General features: G+C 40.8%; 1 protein-coding gene across 1 annotated transcript in view; it reads left to right on the top strand.

Annotated features, from left to right (window-relative positions):
* HCN1 (hyperpolarization activated cyclic nucleotide gated potassium channel 1) overlaps window positions 1–18,263 on the top strand; it is a 702,491-nt gene that overhangs the window by 563,424 nt on the left and 120,804 nt on the right. The window lies entirely within an intron of this gene.

Genomic DNA, 18,263 nt, shown 5'->3' with positions numbered 1-18,263 from the left:
CTAAAAGATAGTCTTTAAAAAGACCGTTATGGGAGCAAGCGTCCTCGTTTGTCTTGTTGGACTACACGCTTAGAGAGAAATGCTTAAATTGGCAAACAAGACATATAGGGGTAGATTCAAGAAAGTGTGCCAAAAATTAGGCCCAAAAATTATGGTTTCCAATTCTATAACAGCAATTGCATGTGATATTGCCATTATAGAACAGAAGGCATGCAAGCACCTAACTTTAGTTGTGAGCATTTATGCCTTCTCAACGGCAGGTGTAAATGGTTGACAGTTGACTGTTGCACACATAAGTGATAGCATTCTGTAATTTACACGTGCAGCTGCAAGACACGTCCTGATTCACTGATGGACATGGGCCCTTTGTAGTTGTGCGCTCTATCATTTAGGTGCTAGTATAGTTTCTAAGTACAGTTGCACAGAAAACTACACCACTTAATGGCTATTATCGATACTTAAGGCCAGTTGGCACTTAATTTAACAATTAAGAGAGGCTCATAGCTGGCACCTGTTTTATAAAGGTAAAGGGTCATGGATCTGATATACCACCTTTCTGTGGTAGAACCAAAGCAGTTTACATTTATTATATACAGGCACTTTGTTTCTAGTGGGCTCAGAATTCAAGCTTTTTTGCAAGCTAGAAATTTGAGCGTGCAATTTTATAAGATCCAGCACATAGTACTTACACATACATTTCTCACTATGTTACAAAGTTCTATAGACAAGAGAAACCAATAACTTTTTTGAGTGAATATTTAAAGTGGTACTACATACCACAGAGGTTAGCACAATTGCTTGATTTCTCTGCAGCTTTTGACACCGTAAATCATGATATCATGCTAGCACAACTGACAGAAACAGGTATCAATGGAACAGTACTTGCTTGGTTCAGATCCTACCTATCAGACAGGCAACAATCCATAATGTTTGGCAGCAACTCATCGCCACCATGGACACTGACCTGCGGAGTACCACAAGGATCAATACTGTCACCTATTCTGTTCAATATCTACCTCAAACCACTAGCTGAGCTGATTCGGTCAATGGACACTCAGTTCTACATCTATGCGGACGATGCGCAGCTACTCATACCCATTGAACCTGACTTACCTACTGCCTTGAATAAACTGATTACCTGACTAACATCAATTCAAGAATGGGCTAAACACAACAAACTTTGCCTGAACCCAAGTAAAACCGAGCTTCTCTGGGTCCCTAACACAAGTGGATACATACCTGACATCAAAATCCCTTTTGGGAAGAATGATCTCCCCCTCAAATCACAAGTCAGGAACCTTGGAATACAGTTAGATTCAACACTTACTCTGATTCCCCAAATTCAAACAACCTTCAAGAGCTGCTTCTACTATTTGCGACAGCTACGCTGCCTCTCTCCTTACATCAAGAAGGTAAATTTTATCCCAGTTGTACATACCATGATAACATCAAGACTGGATTACTGCAATGCACTATACAATAGTCTGACTACAAAGGGACTGCACCAGCTCCAGTTGATTCAGAATGCATCAGCAAGACTCATAGAAGGTTGCAAGCGACGTGACCACATCACACCATTTTTGCAAAAACTTCATTGGCTACCAATACAATACAGGGCTAAATTTAAAACTCTATGTTTGATCTTCAAGGCCCTGAAAGGAAATGGCCCTGAGTACCTGAAGAATAGGATGATCAGTGCTTTTTTTGTGCCGGTACGCAACGGTACGGCGTACCGGCACCTTTTTTTTTTTTGCTCCCCCCCCCGCCCCGTGAGTCCATGTCCCGCACCAGCCCCCATTTCCGGCCGCTGCTGCTTCTGTTGAGCAGCAGCGGCCGCTACACAAAGAAAAAGATTTTAAAAAACACTTCAAACCTGGCTGAAATGCGGCACCCCGGCACTGTAGACAGCCATTAGGCATTGGCTGTTGCCCCGCAGCCGCTCCTCCTCTTGCCTCTACGTCACTGCGCTCCTCCGGGGTCTTCCTCCAGGGGCAGTGACGTAGAGGCAAGAGGAGGAGCGGCTGCGGGGCAACAGCCAATGCCTAATGGCTGTCTACAGTGCCGGGGTGCCGCGTTTCAGCCAGGTTTCAAATTTTTTTTTTAAATCTTCTTTTCTTTGTGTAGCGGCCGCTGCTGCTCAACAGGAGAAGCAGCAGCGGCCGCAAATAGGGGCTGGTGCTGCGTGCGTCGCGACTTCGCGCCGTTCGCGGGAAACTTAGCAGGGAGAGGGAAACCAACAGAGGGAAGGATTGGGGAGAGAGAGAAAGAGGGAAACCAACAGAGGGAAGGATTGGGGAGAGAGAGAAAGAAGGAAACCAACAGAGGGAAGGATTGGGGAGAGAGAGAAGAGGGAAAAGAACAGAGGGAGGGATTGGGGAGAGAGAGGGAAACCAACAGAGGGAAAGATTGGGGAGAGAGAGAAAGAGGGAAACCAACAGAGGGAAGGATTGGGGAGAGAGAGAAAGAGGGAAAACAACAGAGGGAGGGATTGGGGAGAGAGAGGGAAAACAACAGAGGGAAGGATTGGGGAGAGAAAGAGGGAAACCAACAGAGGGAAGGATTGGGGAGAGAGAGAAAAAGGGAAACCAACAGAGGGAAGGATTGGGGAGAGAGAGAAAGAGGGAAACCAACAGAGGGAAGGATTGGGGAGAGAGAGAAAGAGGGAAAACAACAGAGGGAGGGATTGGGGAGAGAGAGGGAAAACAACAGAGGGAAGGATTGGGGAGAGAGAGAGAGAGGGAAACCAACAGAGGGAAGGATTGGGGAGAGAGAGAAAGAGGGAAACCAACAGAGGGAAGGATTGGGGAGAGAGAGAAAGAGGGAAAACAACAGAGAGAGGGATTGGGGAGAGAGAGAGAGAAAACAACAGAGGGAAGGATTGGGGAGAGAGGGAAAGAGGGAAAACAACAGAGGGAAGGATTGGGGAGAGAGAGAAAGAGGGAAAACAACAGAGGGAAGGATTGGGGAGAGAGAGAAAGAGGGAAAACAGAGGGAAGGATTGGGGAGAGAGAGGGGAAAACAGATGGAAGGATGGGGAGAGAGGGAAAAACAGATGGAAGGATGGGGAGAGAGAGGGAAAAACAGACGGAAGGATTGGGGAGAGAGAGGGAAAAACAGATGGAAGGATTGGGGAGAGAGGGGAAAAACAGATGGAAGGATGGGGAGAGAGAGAAAGAGGGAAAATAACAGGGAAGGATTGGGGAGAGAGAGAAAGAGGGAAAACAACAGAGGGAAGGATTGGGGAGAGAGAGGGAAAAACAGATGGAAGGATGGGGAGAGAGAGGGAAAAACACAGATGGAAGGATTGGGGAGAGAGGGAAAAACAGGTGGAAGGATGGGGAAAGAGAGAGGGAAAACGGAAGGATAGGGAGAGAAAGAGGGAAGACGCTGGATGGAAGAATGCAGAAAGAAATAGGGGAGACACTGGAAGGATGGGGAGAGAAAGCAGAGCTGCTGGATGGAAAAGGGGAATAGAGAAAGACTGGAGAATAAGAGGAAGGGGCATGGGGAGAACAAGGGTGAGGAAAAGATGAAAAGCCACAGGTAGATGAAGGAAATTAAAGAATGGATAGTAAGAATGAATTAAATCTGGACAGAGAGAGAGCCTGAAAAATATTGAAGAAAGCAAAGAAAAAGGAGACAAAAATGACAAATGGCACAGAAGAGTTAAGCGAAAACCAAGGAAAGGAGAATCACAGACTGGGACCAATATGGAAAGAAAAACAGTCACCAGACAACAAAGGTAAAAAAAAATCATTTTATTTTCATTTTAGTGTTTGTAATATGTCCAATTTGAGAATTTACATTGGCTGTCTTATTTTGCACTGGGTATACTGGAGCTGTAAGAGCTTACAGAGATTATTTATAATGAAAAAAAATCACGTTATTTTTTTCTCCTATAGTACTGTAATATTTTCAATGATGTCTGTTTATATGGGCCATGGCTGGTATAGTGGGTGTGGTTAATGTGGGTGTGGCTATCATGGGGTGGAGCCATATGTGGTGACCCCGCCCATAATGAGTACCGGCACCTTTTTTTCTACAAAAAAAGCACTGAGGATGATCCTCCACACACCACCAAGAACACTAAGGTCCTCCCAAGGACTTTCACTAACCACACCTTCTTCAAAAGACATTACACAATGTGATACCCACAAGCGAGCTTTCTCCGGAGTAGCCCCCACGCTCTGTAATGCACTGCCTGAAAGGCTGCGCTTAACACAAGACTATGTCTACTTCAGGAAGCAGGTGAAAGCTTGGCTCTTCAACCAGGCCTTTAATGGAAGAAGTAACTAACTTGTTAGTCTCACTCACACACACACAAGCAGTGACTCGGGCTGCACATACTGCAGCAGGACATGTTTATCCACTCCTACCCTAGCTGAGATAATATTTAACTGTCTCTCTGACCTCATGTGCAACTTTCTTTAAATTAGCCACCTTACTTTCTAACTTTTCTTACTCTCTTACCTATCCATATGTTAAATCTTTGCTTTATCCTTCACTATCAATTAAAAATGTTCTATTATGTATTGTGTTGACATTGTAAGTAGTATATTGTTCTTTCAGGTTTTTTTTACTGCTGTAATTGTCTATTGCTCATGTTTGATCTATTCTTACTGTACACCACCCTGAGTGAATTCCTTCAAAAAGGCGGTATATAAATCCTACATTAATAAAATAAATAAATGTGCATTTGATTATAAGTGGTCAATTTTAAGCATATATATATGTTTTTCATTTGAGATTTTATTTGGTAGTTTTGGCGGACCACACCATGAGGCGGCACCTGCAGAACATGTCACATGATAGTGAGGGCTTCCATGCTCTGCAAAATGTGAAAATAAATTTGAAGAAGATCTTTTACATTGAAACATTTTAAATTGTTTTCTACAGAAGTGAGACATGTATGAGAAAATTCAGAATATGCATTGGAACCAGTGGATTTTGTTGAAATAAAGACTTTAAAAACAAATTTGGGGGCCCTTTTACTAAAGCACCGAAAAATGGCCTGCGCTGGTGTAGGCATGTGTATTGGATGCACGCAGGCCAATTTTTCAGTGCGCCTGCAAAAAAGGCCTTTTTTTGGCTGAAAATGGATGTGTGAAAAAATAAAAATCAGCACACGTCCATTTTGGGCCTGAGACCTTACCGCCACCCATTTGACTTAGCGGTAAGGTCGCACGCATTAAGCGGGCGGTAATCGTCAACACACATACACTGCCGATTACCGCCTGGTTAGCACCACACAGTAGAAAATAGAAATTATTTTCTCCTGCGCGTTTTGGACGCACGTCAAAATTAGACTTAACGCCCGGGGCACGCGGTAGCTGCACAGTAGTTCTAATTTGATGCGTGTTGTATGCACGTTGGCGCCTATGCACCTTAGTAAAAGGGCCCCTTTGTGCTGTTTAGAACTGAGTTTGAAAAAAGAATAGATATAGCTGGGAGTTTGTTTGAGAGTTAAATATCCCTGATGGCTCATTTTGACCATTAAACAAATATACACGAACAGTGGTGACCACTGCTGGCTCTACAGATAACAGCAATATTCAGATGCTGTCTGTATAGCTGTGTGATTTGTTAGGACTTCCCTCTTGTGCCTTAAATTAATCCAATACACTACAAGAATTTCATTATCCAAAATGTCCTCTTTTTGAGAACAGTTTAGGTACATTTGGACAGAGTTTGTTTTAAAAGTCCTTCTAGTTTTCAGTCCTTCTCACAACAGCTATAACTTTAGTGTCAAGAAAGTGGATTGCAGAACCGAAAAAGTAATTTATATAGTGTATTATCTATACACGAACAGAATTTTAAAAAGTCTTTTAATTGAAGCTGATTTCTTTTTGTTAATGTTATTGCAGTAGAACTCCACAACCTTTACTAATTACAGCTTAGTTTCAACTCCAATTCAGTAGGCACATTTGAAGATTTTTTTTCCACCCTTTTCTCACCCATCAGACAGTTTTAAAAGCCTGAAGGACAAATAGATTCTATTGAGAATCTTTTTAAAAGTTGAAGAATATCATAGCACATTCTTTGTTAAAATTATGCAACAGCAGAAAAATGCCGGTATATTGTTATGGTAGTATTATCCTAAAAGTGTTACAGATTTTATCATTACAGCATTACCTTGTTATCATAAAAAACCCCATATTCAGAAAAAAAGATCTTTTATGGTTTTTCTAAATCTCTGGAGCTTTGTTCCTGGGCAAAGTAAACATGTAGGCTCAGTGCAATTTCTCAAAACACATCTGCACACACTGTGAAAAATGACAACCATTATAGAAATTGAAAATGATTTTCTATAATTTTTTAAGAAAACAGAGATTCAGATCCGTATTAAGACCATAATAAATAAGGAAAATGCATTTAAACATCCAAAATAATTCTTTTTTTCCCTGCAGATGCCAATCACATCTTAGTACATTTGTCACAATTTTCTCCGTGATTCTGACTTTTAGATAATGTAATGTACATCATTTTGTTATGGAATGATCCTCCAGAAAGGCATTAATGATTTTTGTTTTTCAAACAGTTGTGATGTTTCAAGCTTGCTTGCTTATTTATTTATTTATTTATTTATTTATCCACCCATTCATTCATAAAATTTATAACCCACATCATCTACAATTCTGAACAGATAACAAAATCCAAACATAATTGTCAATATAAATTACAAATATAAACAAACTCTTATTAAAACTAAAGTAAAAATAACAGTTCAAACAGCAATTCTAGCCCTTAAATCTCATCTTAACTAGAAGAAAATGCGCTCTGAAACAATACAGTTTGTAAAACTTTCTTAAATTCAGGCAAACGTCTCAGAGCTCTCAGTTCAGAGGGTAAGGAATTCCAAAGCTTTGACCCAATAGTATAGAAAATAGAAGTTCTATATTCATCCAGATAAATCAACTTAAAAGAAGGAATATCCAAGAGATTGCTACAGGCAGATCTAGCAGGTTGATGTAAGTGTAGGCTAGGCACAATGACAGATGAAATTTATTGATCATCACTTTAAAAGCAATAAGATCTTGAACTGAATTCTGAAATGCATAGGTAACCAATGCAAAGAAACCAAAGTAGGGGTAATGTGCTCAAATCGCCTTAACCCTAGCAAAACACAAGCAACTGCATTCTGGGCAACCTGGAAAGAACATACAACATTTTTTGGTAAACCAATATACAGGGCCTTATAATAATCAAAGTGCCTTATCGCTATACTTTGAACAACCATACGGAAATGTTCTTGAGATAGATAATCTTTTAACCATCTAGTACACTTCAATTAAAAAAGACTGTACTGATTACTTCAGAGACCTAGAATTTCATACTCAAGGTTGGGTCCTACTACTACTACTACTATTTAGCATTTCTATAGCGCTACAAGGCATACGCAGCGCTGCACAAACATAAAAGAAAGACAGTCCCTGCTCAAAGAGCTTACAATCTAATAGTGATTACTTCAGAGACCTAGAATTTCATACTCAAGGTTGGGTCCAAGATCACAACCAAAGATAGAATAGTTTTACTAAACAATATTTCAACTCTGTCAATCATAAAAGATCTTGGCACACTATCCATTGGAAGACTGGACATCAAAACCACTTAAGTCTTGGACATATTTAAACTGAGGCAGTTTGCTTTGATCCATTGCTTAATGGGCTTTAAATAGAGATGTAGCAACTGAATACTCTCCATCACAGAATTCTCGATTTTAAAAAAGAACTGCATATCGTCATCGTAAATTCTATAAGAAATACCTAATCCCTTCATCAAAATAAATAAGGGGCTCTGCACTTGCAGCGGCAACCATTTTTGCTGCACGCTGAAGCCCTTTTTACTGCAGCGGTAAAAAGGCTGAAAAAGAAATGGCCATGTGGTAAGATTGCACTTACCGCATGACCATAGGATGGGAACACTTATCGCCACCCATTGAGGTGGTGGTAAGGGCTCCCATGCCAACCCAGCGGTAACCGGCCAGCATGTGGCACTGTCCGATTACCACCAGGTAACCCCAAAAATTGAGTCACCGACTGCCTATGCAGATAACATCTTCACAGACTTTAGCAAGGTAATTAGATTAACTTTTTTTTAGCAATTCTTTGGGTTCTGAGGTTTCTTGTGTATAGGGCACCGATGGTTTGGATTCTCAAGATTAGAAGGTGTAGATGCTGTGGGTGACACTTCTGTCTTATGTAAGAGGGTTTCCTAGTGTTAACACACTTCTTCGCTGGCCTCTTGCTTAAGAAATAGGTAGTCATATTTGCTTCAAGTACATCAAACAGGAGACTAGGATCATTTCTACATTTTGAAAGATTTCAAATAAACTTTGTAAAAGGTTTTAAGGGAGAGATATAACAGAGTTGAACCCGATTACCACATTCATCAGGAGACTGACATCTTAGTTCCAACTGTTCTTCAATACAAATAAGCAAGCAGTAACTAAAAGAAGATATATCTGAACCATAGAAGTTTGTTGGGCAAGAAGCATCTATCTGAATTGTTTCATTCCAGCACTCTCAGACAAGAGGGGCTGTGAAATCAGCTACTGAGTTGTGAAAATGTTGATGAATGTACATAGCTGTGTATAGTTGATGCTATGCAGGTTAAGGGGGCTTAAAGATGTGCAAAGAGGAAAGCTACTTGCCAAGCTTAGAAGAAATGGAGTACGGAACAGCCAATTAGAAGGCAATGAGGGCAGAGACCAGGACCAATAAGAAAAGGCTAGGTATTAGTGCTATGAGGAAGGACCAGACAGGTTCTGCTGCATGTGATCAGAGGGTCACATGCAGAATTGTAACCAATGAGCTTAGAGTTATAACCAGCAGGAAGCAAAGCAACTGGTAGTTCAAGATACAAACTGAACTAGAACTGCAGAATAGCATAATATACACACACGAAGTGGAGGTAGAACAGCCCTGTAGTGTTGAAATAGTATAGCCTGCGTTGTCATTGTTACAAGGTCTTTTATTGAGGTGAGTTGCAATGGGACAAGTACAAGTACAAATGATCTCTGAGGGAAGAGCAAGAGATTGTAGAGATAGTGGTTAGTGTAGATGAGCAAACAGGTTAGAGCATATGGTCTTTACCTTCATTTTTATATTTCTGTGTTTCATATTGTCTTCTTTGAGACCAAATCCATAGATACTTTTAACCCATAGCTCTTGAGTTTTGAAATGGAAGGAATGTATCCCCTTTCCTTTTGAAACTTTCTGTGGGTAAACATTTACACATGCTTGTTTCTTCTGTAGGCACACTTTTCATGGAAAATAATGCATGTAGAGTTGAGGACCAAAACATGTCCCTGGGAATGCCTTGTCTCAAAAAGTTATAATGGGGCCTATTTATTAACCTGTACTAAGGTTTTGCACCTAATCATGCTAATAGGTCATGTTAATTAAGAGCCCATGTTAAGGTACATAAAATGTAGATCCTTTGTAACAAAGTAGCACAGTAAATGATGGCAGATAAAGACCCATCCAGTCTGTCCAACAAGGTGACCAGAGCCGTTCTTGCCACTCTATGCAGGCCCCAGCCACCCGTGCTTAAACACTGGTTGTCAAGTCACCACCATGCCAAACATATAGGCAGCCAAACATGCTGCGAGTCTTGGCTATAACCATATATTTCATCCCCAAGCATTGCTGACAGTATTCAACATACAAGTCAAGATATCTTCTCCTCCTCCCTGAGCTGCACAATAAAGTGATCTACAACACTAGAGTTGCTGAAGCGTCACCTGTCTTTTGCCATGTGCAGGTCATAGTTTCCCCATGCTGAATTTGGTGAATCTTCTTCAGTCTTTTGCCATTTGTGGGACACAGATCATAGAAGTCTGTCCGGGTATTCCCAGCACTATGGGGAAGTCAGCTGCATAGTTAGTACAGAGCAATGGGAGCTACTGGAGGTGTTCCTAACTGAATGCCATTTTGTGCCTCGTTAGCATTAATACATGGTAATGACTCCCGTGTTAATGGCATGTCAAAGTCCCCACCCATTCAGTACTTCTTGTTATGGAGTTCCATAATAAATTAACATGCAACAACAGTTAATATGCTGATATAACTGTTGATATGGCACTGTGATAACTGCTAATGCATTAAAATTCACATTAAACACCAAACATGGCTTCGTAAGTAGACCTCAGTGTGAATAGCTTTAGTCGCATTGGAGTACTAATTTCAAACAGCCAATTAATATAGGTAAAAAGATTTTTACTCACATACATATATTTGAAAATTATATTCTGGATAATTATAGATTGATTAAACATAAATGTCCCTAGTTCAACTTAGCTCATCAATCCACTCAAAATGTCTCAAGCATATCAAGTACTACTACTACTACTATTTAACATTTCTAAAGCGCTACTAGGGTTACACAGCGCTGTACAATTAAACATAAAGGACAGTTCCTGCTCAAAGAGCTTACAATCTAAAGGACAAGTAGGAACTTACCAGTGTGAAAACACCCTTTGAGCTTTGTAGTACTACATGAAATTGATTAATTCAAAGGGAAGGGAAATGGGACGTGATATACTGCCTTTCTGAGGTTTTTTGCAACTACATTCAAAGCAGTTTACATAGATTCAGGTACTTATTTTGTACCAGGGGCAATGGAGGGTTAAGTGACTTGCCCAGAGTCACAAGGAGCTGCAGTGGGAATCGAACTCAGTTCCCCAGGATCAAAGTTCATTGCACTAACCACTAGGCTACTCCTCCACTTCGGTCAAGAATCAGTGCGTCCAGTGATTTGCACTCATTCAGGGAACAATATTCTGTGTTGGGTGTATTCTGAGACACAGAATTATAGATATTTTTTGTTTCCCACTGTTTTCACACCATAACTGTAATTATCATTAATTATGCATTTCTTATCAAGGTTGCTTCCTGCTATTTCTGAAAACACAAATTGATACATGGTTATAGTCTGATCTCTAAATTAATTACAATATACATAAACTGCATATCCAGTGCTTCGGAGATTGTTGTGAAATAACCTTTTGTCATAGTAACATCTCTACATGGCATATGTTTTGACACCAAGATAATTGTATAATAACTCAACCTGAAGTTAATCAATTCAAACTGGCAATATAAACATTAATACTTTGCTCTGGGGAACTGACCTGGACAGTGAACTTTATAGTGTACCTGAAGGATGAATAAATTAATGCAGCCAGAGAAGGAAGACAGCACCCCAGAGAAGGTAGGGCTTTGAAAGTTGATTTCCCCCACCCAACATGTGCCCAGAGGTCAGGATCCTGGAGTTTCCATAATCTACATTATATGCCTGGTGTGATGTCTCCAGCTTTCCAAACCAATTCCAAGAGACCCTTTTACAGTGCACGCTAAGGGCACTACCGTGAGATGCGCTCAGGTGTCCCATGGTAGTTCTAGGATCTGCGCACATCAATCCTGAGTTATAAAATATTTTTTAACAATGACATGTTTGAGGGCAGAGAATAAGCGTGCCCTGTGCTAATTGGCAAATCGCCACATGCTACTGATTAGCACGTGTTTAGCATGGGAGCTTTTACCACCTAGTAAATAGGTGACACTAAGGGCTCCCGTGCTAATGGCTGCACGCTAATTGGGAAATTAGCACGTGACCATTAATGGAAAAAATGAAATTGTGGCCATTTTTCTGCCATACTAAAAGTGGCCTCAGCATGCGGGAAATCCACGCACTAAAAACAGTGCAGGCCACGTTTTAGCCCGGCTTAGTAAAAGGACCCCTAAATGTGGTGCCCAGTGACATGGGGCATATATACACCAAGTGTTTGAAGTTTTGAGGTATACAGGATGTGGGGGATGGGAAAAGTGCTGACTATGTAGAAGCCAAGGGAAAAGGAAGGACCTGGTGAGTCAGGTATGCAAGTGGGCAATGTCGTCTGATAGTGCTGAAGCATGGATAATTCTTCCTACTCTCAGCAGTCCCCTCTTCTTAATTTTGTGTCTTCTGCTATTCTGGACAAATGTGTGACAAGGTTCTCATAATGGATTTAATTCTTCTTACTATTTTTTGTTTAGTATTTATTATTTCTATATTGTGTACCATCAAAGTTCATTGGTATTTATCATCTTTTCAAAATGCCATGACATTTTTCTTGACATATCAACTCTTTACTCATGCTGATTCTACACTGAAAAAAAGTCCATGGGGAGAATATTCACTCACTCTGTTTCTGCTGCTGAAGGCTGAGTCATGATGTAGAAAACTGCATGTTCTCTATAGTTATGTCTATATCCCATCAAAATAACAGGATTGAACAGCTCTGCTGTTTCCTTGACCTACTCACCCAACTTCCTTTCCTGCAGTGGTAGTTCACCAGAGCACCCAAGTCATACGAGGATAGAAGGATTATCACACACAACCAGTCAGATTAATATGATGTCAGAGTTAAATGCCTCCCACCTGTACAGAAATCAAGAGGTCCAGATGTAGAGGAGCAATTCAAAGAGTTCTCTCCTTGCTCTGCTTCCTTGGTTCCCAGGGTTTTCTACACTTCCCATGAACAGGGTCTCTCTGGTCCTGTAGATATGATTACCACTGTAAAACAAAACCAAGCCCAGTAGGGATGGCCAAAAAAAAAAAAAAGAAGATCAAGGGGCTCATTTTTGAAAGAGAAAAATTCAAAAGAGAAAAATGTCCAAAAAGTATCAAAGCACCATTTGGATGTATTATTTATAGCATTTATATCTCACATTATCCCAAACAAATTCAAGTTCAATGTGGCTTACATCAAATTTTAAAGCAAAGTACAATAAGAATTAGACAAAAGTAAAAGACAGTAAGAGGTATAACATCATAGCAGCAGATTGACTCATTTGAAAATAACAAACTAGCTAAGAGATTTACAGTGGTCAACAGTGACAAGGAATTCACCAAATAAAAATGCTTTCAACAATTTACAAAATTTTAAGTAATCAGAAACATGCCTAATTGACTTTGGGAGGGAATTCCATTGCTTAGTACCTTGGTATGAGAAACTTACATCATGAATTGATTTGTAACTGAGATTCTTACAATTCGGAAAATGGAGAAGTATATAGTCTCTCGATGCAGGATGGTCATTGCGTGTTGGTAATTGCAGCAAGTGTTGCATATAATCTGGTAGAAGACCTAACAAAATTTGATAAACAATGGCACACTGTTTAAAGGCAACTTAATTAAAAGAGGATTTCTTCTCAAAACGTCCAAATCGGTATTTTCGAAACCTGTTTTGCATTTCATCTGCAGTGCAGCCAAATCACAAGGGGGCGTGTCCGGGGTGTTTTGAAGGGGGGATTAGGGCGTGCCTAACACTTGGACATTTCACAGCCATAATGGAAGAAAACCAAAACATGTAGGGCGAAATTTTTAACATTTTGGTTTAGAACTGTTTTTCTAATGAATAGACACAAAAAGGTGCCCTAAAATACAAGATGACCACTGGAGGAATTCAGGGATGATCCTCCTGCCCCCCAAAATGTGAATAAAAATGGTACTCATCAGCCTCTATGACAGCCTTAGGTCCATTAGAGCAGAATGCAGAATCCCCGGAGTAGAGTAGTGGTGGGTACAGTGCACTGTAGACAGGTGGACCCAGGCCCATACCTCCTACTACCTGTTACACTTGTGGTGCAAACTGTGAGCCCTCCAAAACTCACCAGAAACTCACTGTACCCAAAAATAGGTACCCCCTTAACCCATAAGGGCTATTGTAGTGGTATACAGTTGGGTGTAGTGAGTTTTGGAGGGCTCAGCAGACAAGGGAACAATGGTGAGATGTGTGCCATGGAGCATTTATATGAAGTCCACAGCAGTGCTTCCTAGGGTGCCTCATTCAGTGTTGTAGCCAGACAGCCAATTTTGGATGGGTCTGAGCCCAAAATTGGTGGGCATAAAATTCTCCGCCCTGCCCTAACCCCACCTCAAAATATAAATTACACATTCTCTGAAGGTGGCCAGAATTCCCTTTTACCAAGTTTGTTAGGCACCAGCATCGTCCCAAACAACTGATGTCTGCACCCTATGCACGTTAGTTGTCGGTGCCTCAAGGATGCTGTCGTCAACTGCAGAGCTTGGGAAAAGGGAATTAGATGATTTCCACAGCTGGGGATACTTGGGGATCCCCGCCAGCTGTACAGCAAGGGTCAGGACCGATGTTAGCTGTTGTAGAGCCCAGGTCAGAAAATAGAGGAGAGCTCCGCCGTCCTGAACCCCTTCCCTCTCTGCCTCCCCTCCAATTTCTCCATTTGCCATTACTGTCACACCACAAAGGGTACAGGAGTGCACACTATCAACCTTATTTTCGAAAGAGAAGGGTGCCCATCTTCCGACATAAATCGGGAGATGGGCGTCCTTCTCTCAGGGTCGCCCAAATCGGCATAATCGAAAGCCGATTTTGGGCGTCCTCAACTGCTTCCCGTCGCGGGGACGACCAAAGTTCATGGGGGCGTGTTGGCACCGTAGAGAAGGCGGGACTGGGGCGTGATTAAGAGATGGGCGTCCTCGGCCGATAATGGAAAAAAGAAGGGCGTCCCTGACGAGCATTTGGCCGACTTTACTTGGTCACTTTTTTCTTGCGACCAAGTCATGAAAAAGTGTCCGAACTCACCAGATGACCACCGGAGGGTATCGGGGATAACCTCCCCTTACTCCCCCAGTGGTCACCAACCCCCTCCCACCATAAAAAAAAACAAAAAGTTTTTGCCAGCCTCAAATGTCATACCCAGCTCCATGACAGCAGTATGCAGGTCCCTGGAGCAGTTTTAGTGGGTACAGTGCACTTCAGGCAGGCGGACCCAGGCCCATCCCCGCCTACCTGTTACACTTGTGGTGGTAAATGTGAGCCCTCCAAAACCCACCCAAAACCCACTTTATCCACATGTAGGTGCCCCCCTTCATCCCTTAGGGCTATGGTAGTGGTGTACAGTTGTGGGTAGGGGGGTTTGGGAGGCTCAGCACACAAAGTAAGGGAGCTATGTACCTGGGAGCAATTCTGAAGTCCACTGCAGTGCCCCCTAGGGTGCCCAGGTGGTGTCCTGGCATGTCAGGGGGACCAGTGCACTACAAATGTTGGCTCCTCCCACAACCAAAGGGCTTGCATTTGGTCATTTCTGAGATGAGTGTCCTTAGTTACCATTATCGCCGAAAATCAGAAATGGCCAAGTCTAAGGACGACCATCTCTAGGGATGACCTAAATGTCAAGATTTGGGCGTCCCCGACCGTATTATCGAAACGAAAGATGAACGCCCGTTTTGTTTCGATAATACGTGTTTCCCCGCCCCTTTCGATTATGCCCCTCTTTATGGTTTGTCACCTGCCTACATGCCTGAATTTAATCTGTTTACAGTCCTCTAGATATTGCATTCACGATGCAGTGCTTTCACATTTTCCTAGTCCAAAAGGCTTAAAATGTAGAAGCAGTCATAATGCTTCTTTTATATATCAAGCTCCTCTTATTTGGCATGAACTTAGAAATCAGATCATTGCAAAGTTATTTTCACTTTATGAAAGCTTTGAAAATATTAAGAGATTTTTATCTGATTATTAGGGTTATGATTTTTGTTGAGTAGCACCATTATATTTTATAATGTTTGTTCTTGTCTGTTATTGTTCAGATATTGCTGGATCTCTTGATATACAGTCCGCATAAAACCTGATTGGGTATTTGCAGAACATAAGAATGCATGTAATAAAATGTAATATTATAAACATATAAGCAACCAATGGTATAGTTAAGGTTGAAGTATATATGAGAAGAGTACCTTCAGGATATTTTCATTGTAGTACGCATTTATGATTAAACAAGGGTAACGAGATGAAATTAGGGAAACAGAATTACTTCTTTTCCTCTTCCTTTTCTTCACAGTTCTTCAACCCTTCACCTACAAAATTATGGTGCTGTTCTATAGTACATATGCTAGAGAAACATTGGGGTCAACATTCAAATCAATTTATCTTATTAACTTCAAGATTTAACCAGATAAATTGTCAGTTTTAAAATTTTGGACCTGCTGACCAGTTTTGATGAGACAACTCAATGTCCAGTCCAAAATTAACCAGTTAAAAGAAGGATGGCTGAGACTCTGAGAATAGTATTTGGGTGCAGTAAAGATTTAACAAGATAGCCTTTTACTTAGTGCTGTTTGCTTAAAGATGACAAATTAATTCAGACTGAAGAAATTTCAGTAATAAAGAGAACTGGATAGGTTATTCTGTTATATTTTTTTTTTTTTTTTTTTTTATTTTTATTTATTAAATTTCAAAATAATACATTCACAATAATAAATGTATAGAAATCAGGAAATACATCCAAAAGATTAAAGAATCATCCATTACATTTCCATGGATTTTCAAAGTATCTTTCTTACTTAGTCCACTATAAACGATCAAGATACAAGGTATTGATCATAGGAAACAAAAAGAGTAAAGAAACTCTTACAATAAACTTAAGGAGGACAGAATCACAAGTTTGCCTGTGGTTTCAATTCCCTACTGATGCCTCCAAGGCTTGAAGATCCCTGCTTTCTTTACTTACTAATAGGAGCTTCAATTTTTCTGGATCAAAAAAAACATAATGAACATTACCAAAAGAAACAATACATCTGTATGCAAATTTCAGCTTAAATGATCCTCCCAGGGAGAGAGTTCGAGGCCTAAGCCCCAAAAATTCTCGCCTTTTCTTTTGTGTAGATTTGCTGACTTCAGGAAAAATCTGTATCTTTGAGCCAAAGAATTGAGCTTCCCTAAATTTGAAGTAAAGGCGAAATATATTATTTCGATCAGTCTCGAATGCAAAGGATACCAGGAGAGTAGTGCGTTCTGTTATAGTCTCTAATGATGTTTCAAGAATTTGAGTGAGATTTAAATCTGGAGCAATCTCCAGATTTGTTTTAATTCCAGTAATATAATAAACTTTAACAATCGGAGGAAAAGCTTCTTTTGGAATCTTTAAGATTTCTAGGAAATATTTCTGTAACATCTCTAATGGAGGTAGTAGAGGGCTTTTAGGAAAGTTTAAGAATCGCAAGTTATTTCGTCTAAGTTGGTTATCCAAAAATTCTACTTTCCTTTGGTCCCTTTCTTTCTCCATAAGAACATTGTCAACTAGAGTTTGTAATTTTTTAATTGCAATAGAATTAACTCACTTTTCTCCTCTTGCTTCGCCGTTCTCGACTCCATTAATTGTTGAGAATGTTTAACATCCTTCACTTCCGCAGTCAATTCAGATGAAATCTTTTGCAGGGAAACATTCATTGTCTGGATGGCATCCCATAGGGTATCCAATGTAACAGTTGCTGGTCTAATTAGTTCGCCGAGTCTCGCTGGTGAAGGCGTCTGAATGGAAGCGGATACACTCTCCACTCTTCCCGCCTTGCGCTCGGACGTCGCCGCGTCTGGCGTCGAAAATCCCACAGGGCCGCTGCCTGCTTCAAAACTATCCAGATGAAGTTCTCCTGTAGGGTCCGTCTCTCCACCCGGTCTCGGCGGCGCAACTCTATTAGGCGGACTCAGCGATATCGCCTCCGCGCCAAGTTCTCCAATAAGCTGTTGTTTCGGGGATCCAACCTGGGCAAAATCTTGTGGTCCCAACGTTTGTAGGCCAAAGACTTCTAAGGTAGGCTGCTTTAGCGATGTGGTTTCCCCAGTGCTAGGAGCGGCTTTAGCACCGATCTTTCCTTTCCTCTTAACCATAATTAGGGTAGGGAAAGGAAAAACGCCAGGCAGACCTTCTCGTGTCTCAGAGCCTCAAAACGCAGCTCCTCCCGTGGACGCCATCTTGATCTCAATCATTCTGTTATATTTTTATCCAGAAATATTCAATAGTGCCACCTTAACCAGATATATCTCTAAGAGCCCTGTTTATAAAGGTATGCTAGCGTTTTTAGTGCACGCTATAAATTAGCACACATATAGATGCCTATAGGAATAATGGGCATCTACATGGTTAACACACCTTTGTAAATAGGGCCCTAAATGTTCAATCAGGTAATTGAAGTTGTCCAGTTAATTGTAACTGAATTCTGTACAACAGGATATGGACCTCACAGATTTTTAGCTGCCACTTAAGGTATTCTTTTCCTAGTTATTCTCTGAACCATATTAGCCTCTATCAGAACACAAATACCATGCATTCGCTCTTTGCTTAAAGAAGTCAATAGAAGTGTGATAGGATATGAGCAGAGTCACCAAAATGTTGAGAAATATTATTGAAGTTCAAGAAACAAAAGAAAACTGTAGTAAAATGGTTTGTTTTATATATATTGTT

Source organism: Microcaecilia unicolor, chromosome 2 (genome assembly GCF_901765095.1).
Source record: "Microcaecilia unicolor chromosome 2, aMicUni1.1, whole genome shotgun sequence".
Taxonomy (NCBI): Eukaryota; Metazoa; Chordata; class Amphibia; order Gymnophiona; family Siphonopidae; genus Microcaecilia; species Microcaecilia unicolor.
The sequence above is the reverse complement of the archived record's forward strand: the minus strand, read 5'-3'. Positions and strand labels throughout refer to the sequence as shown.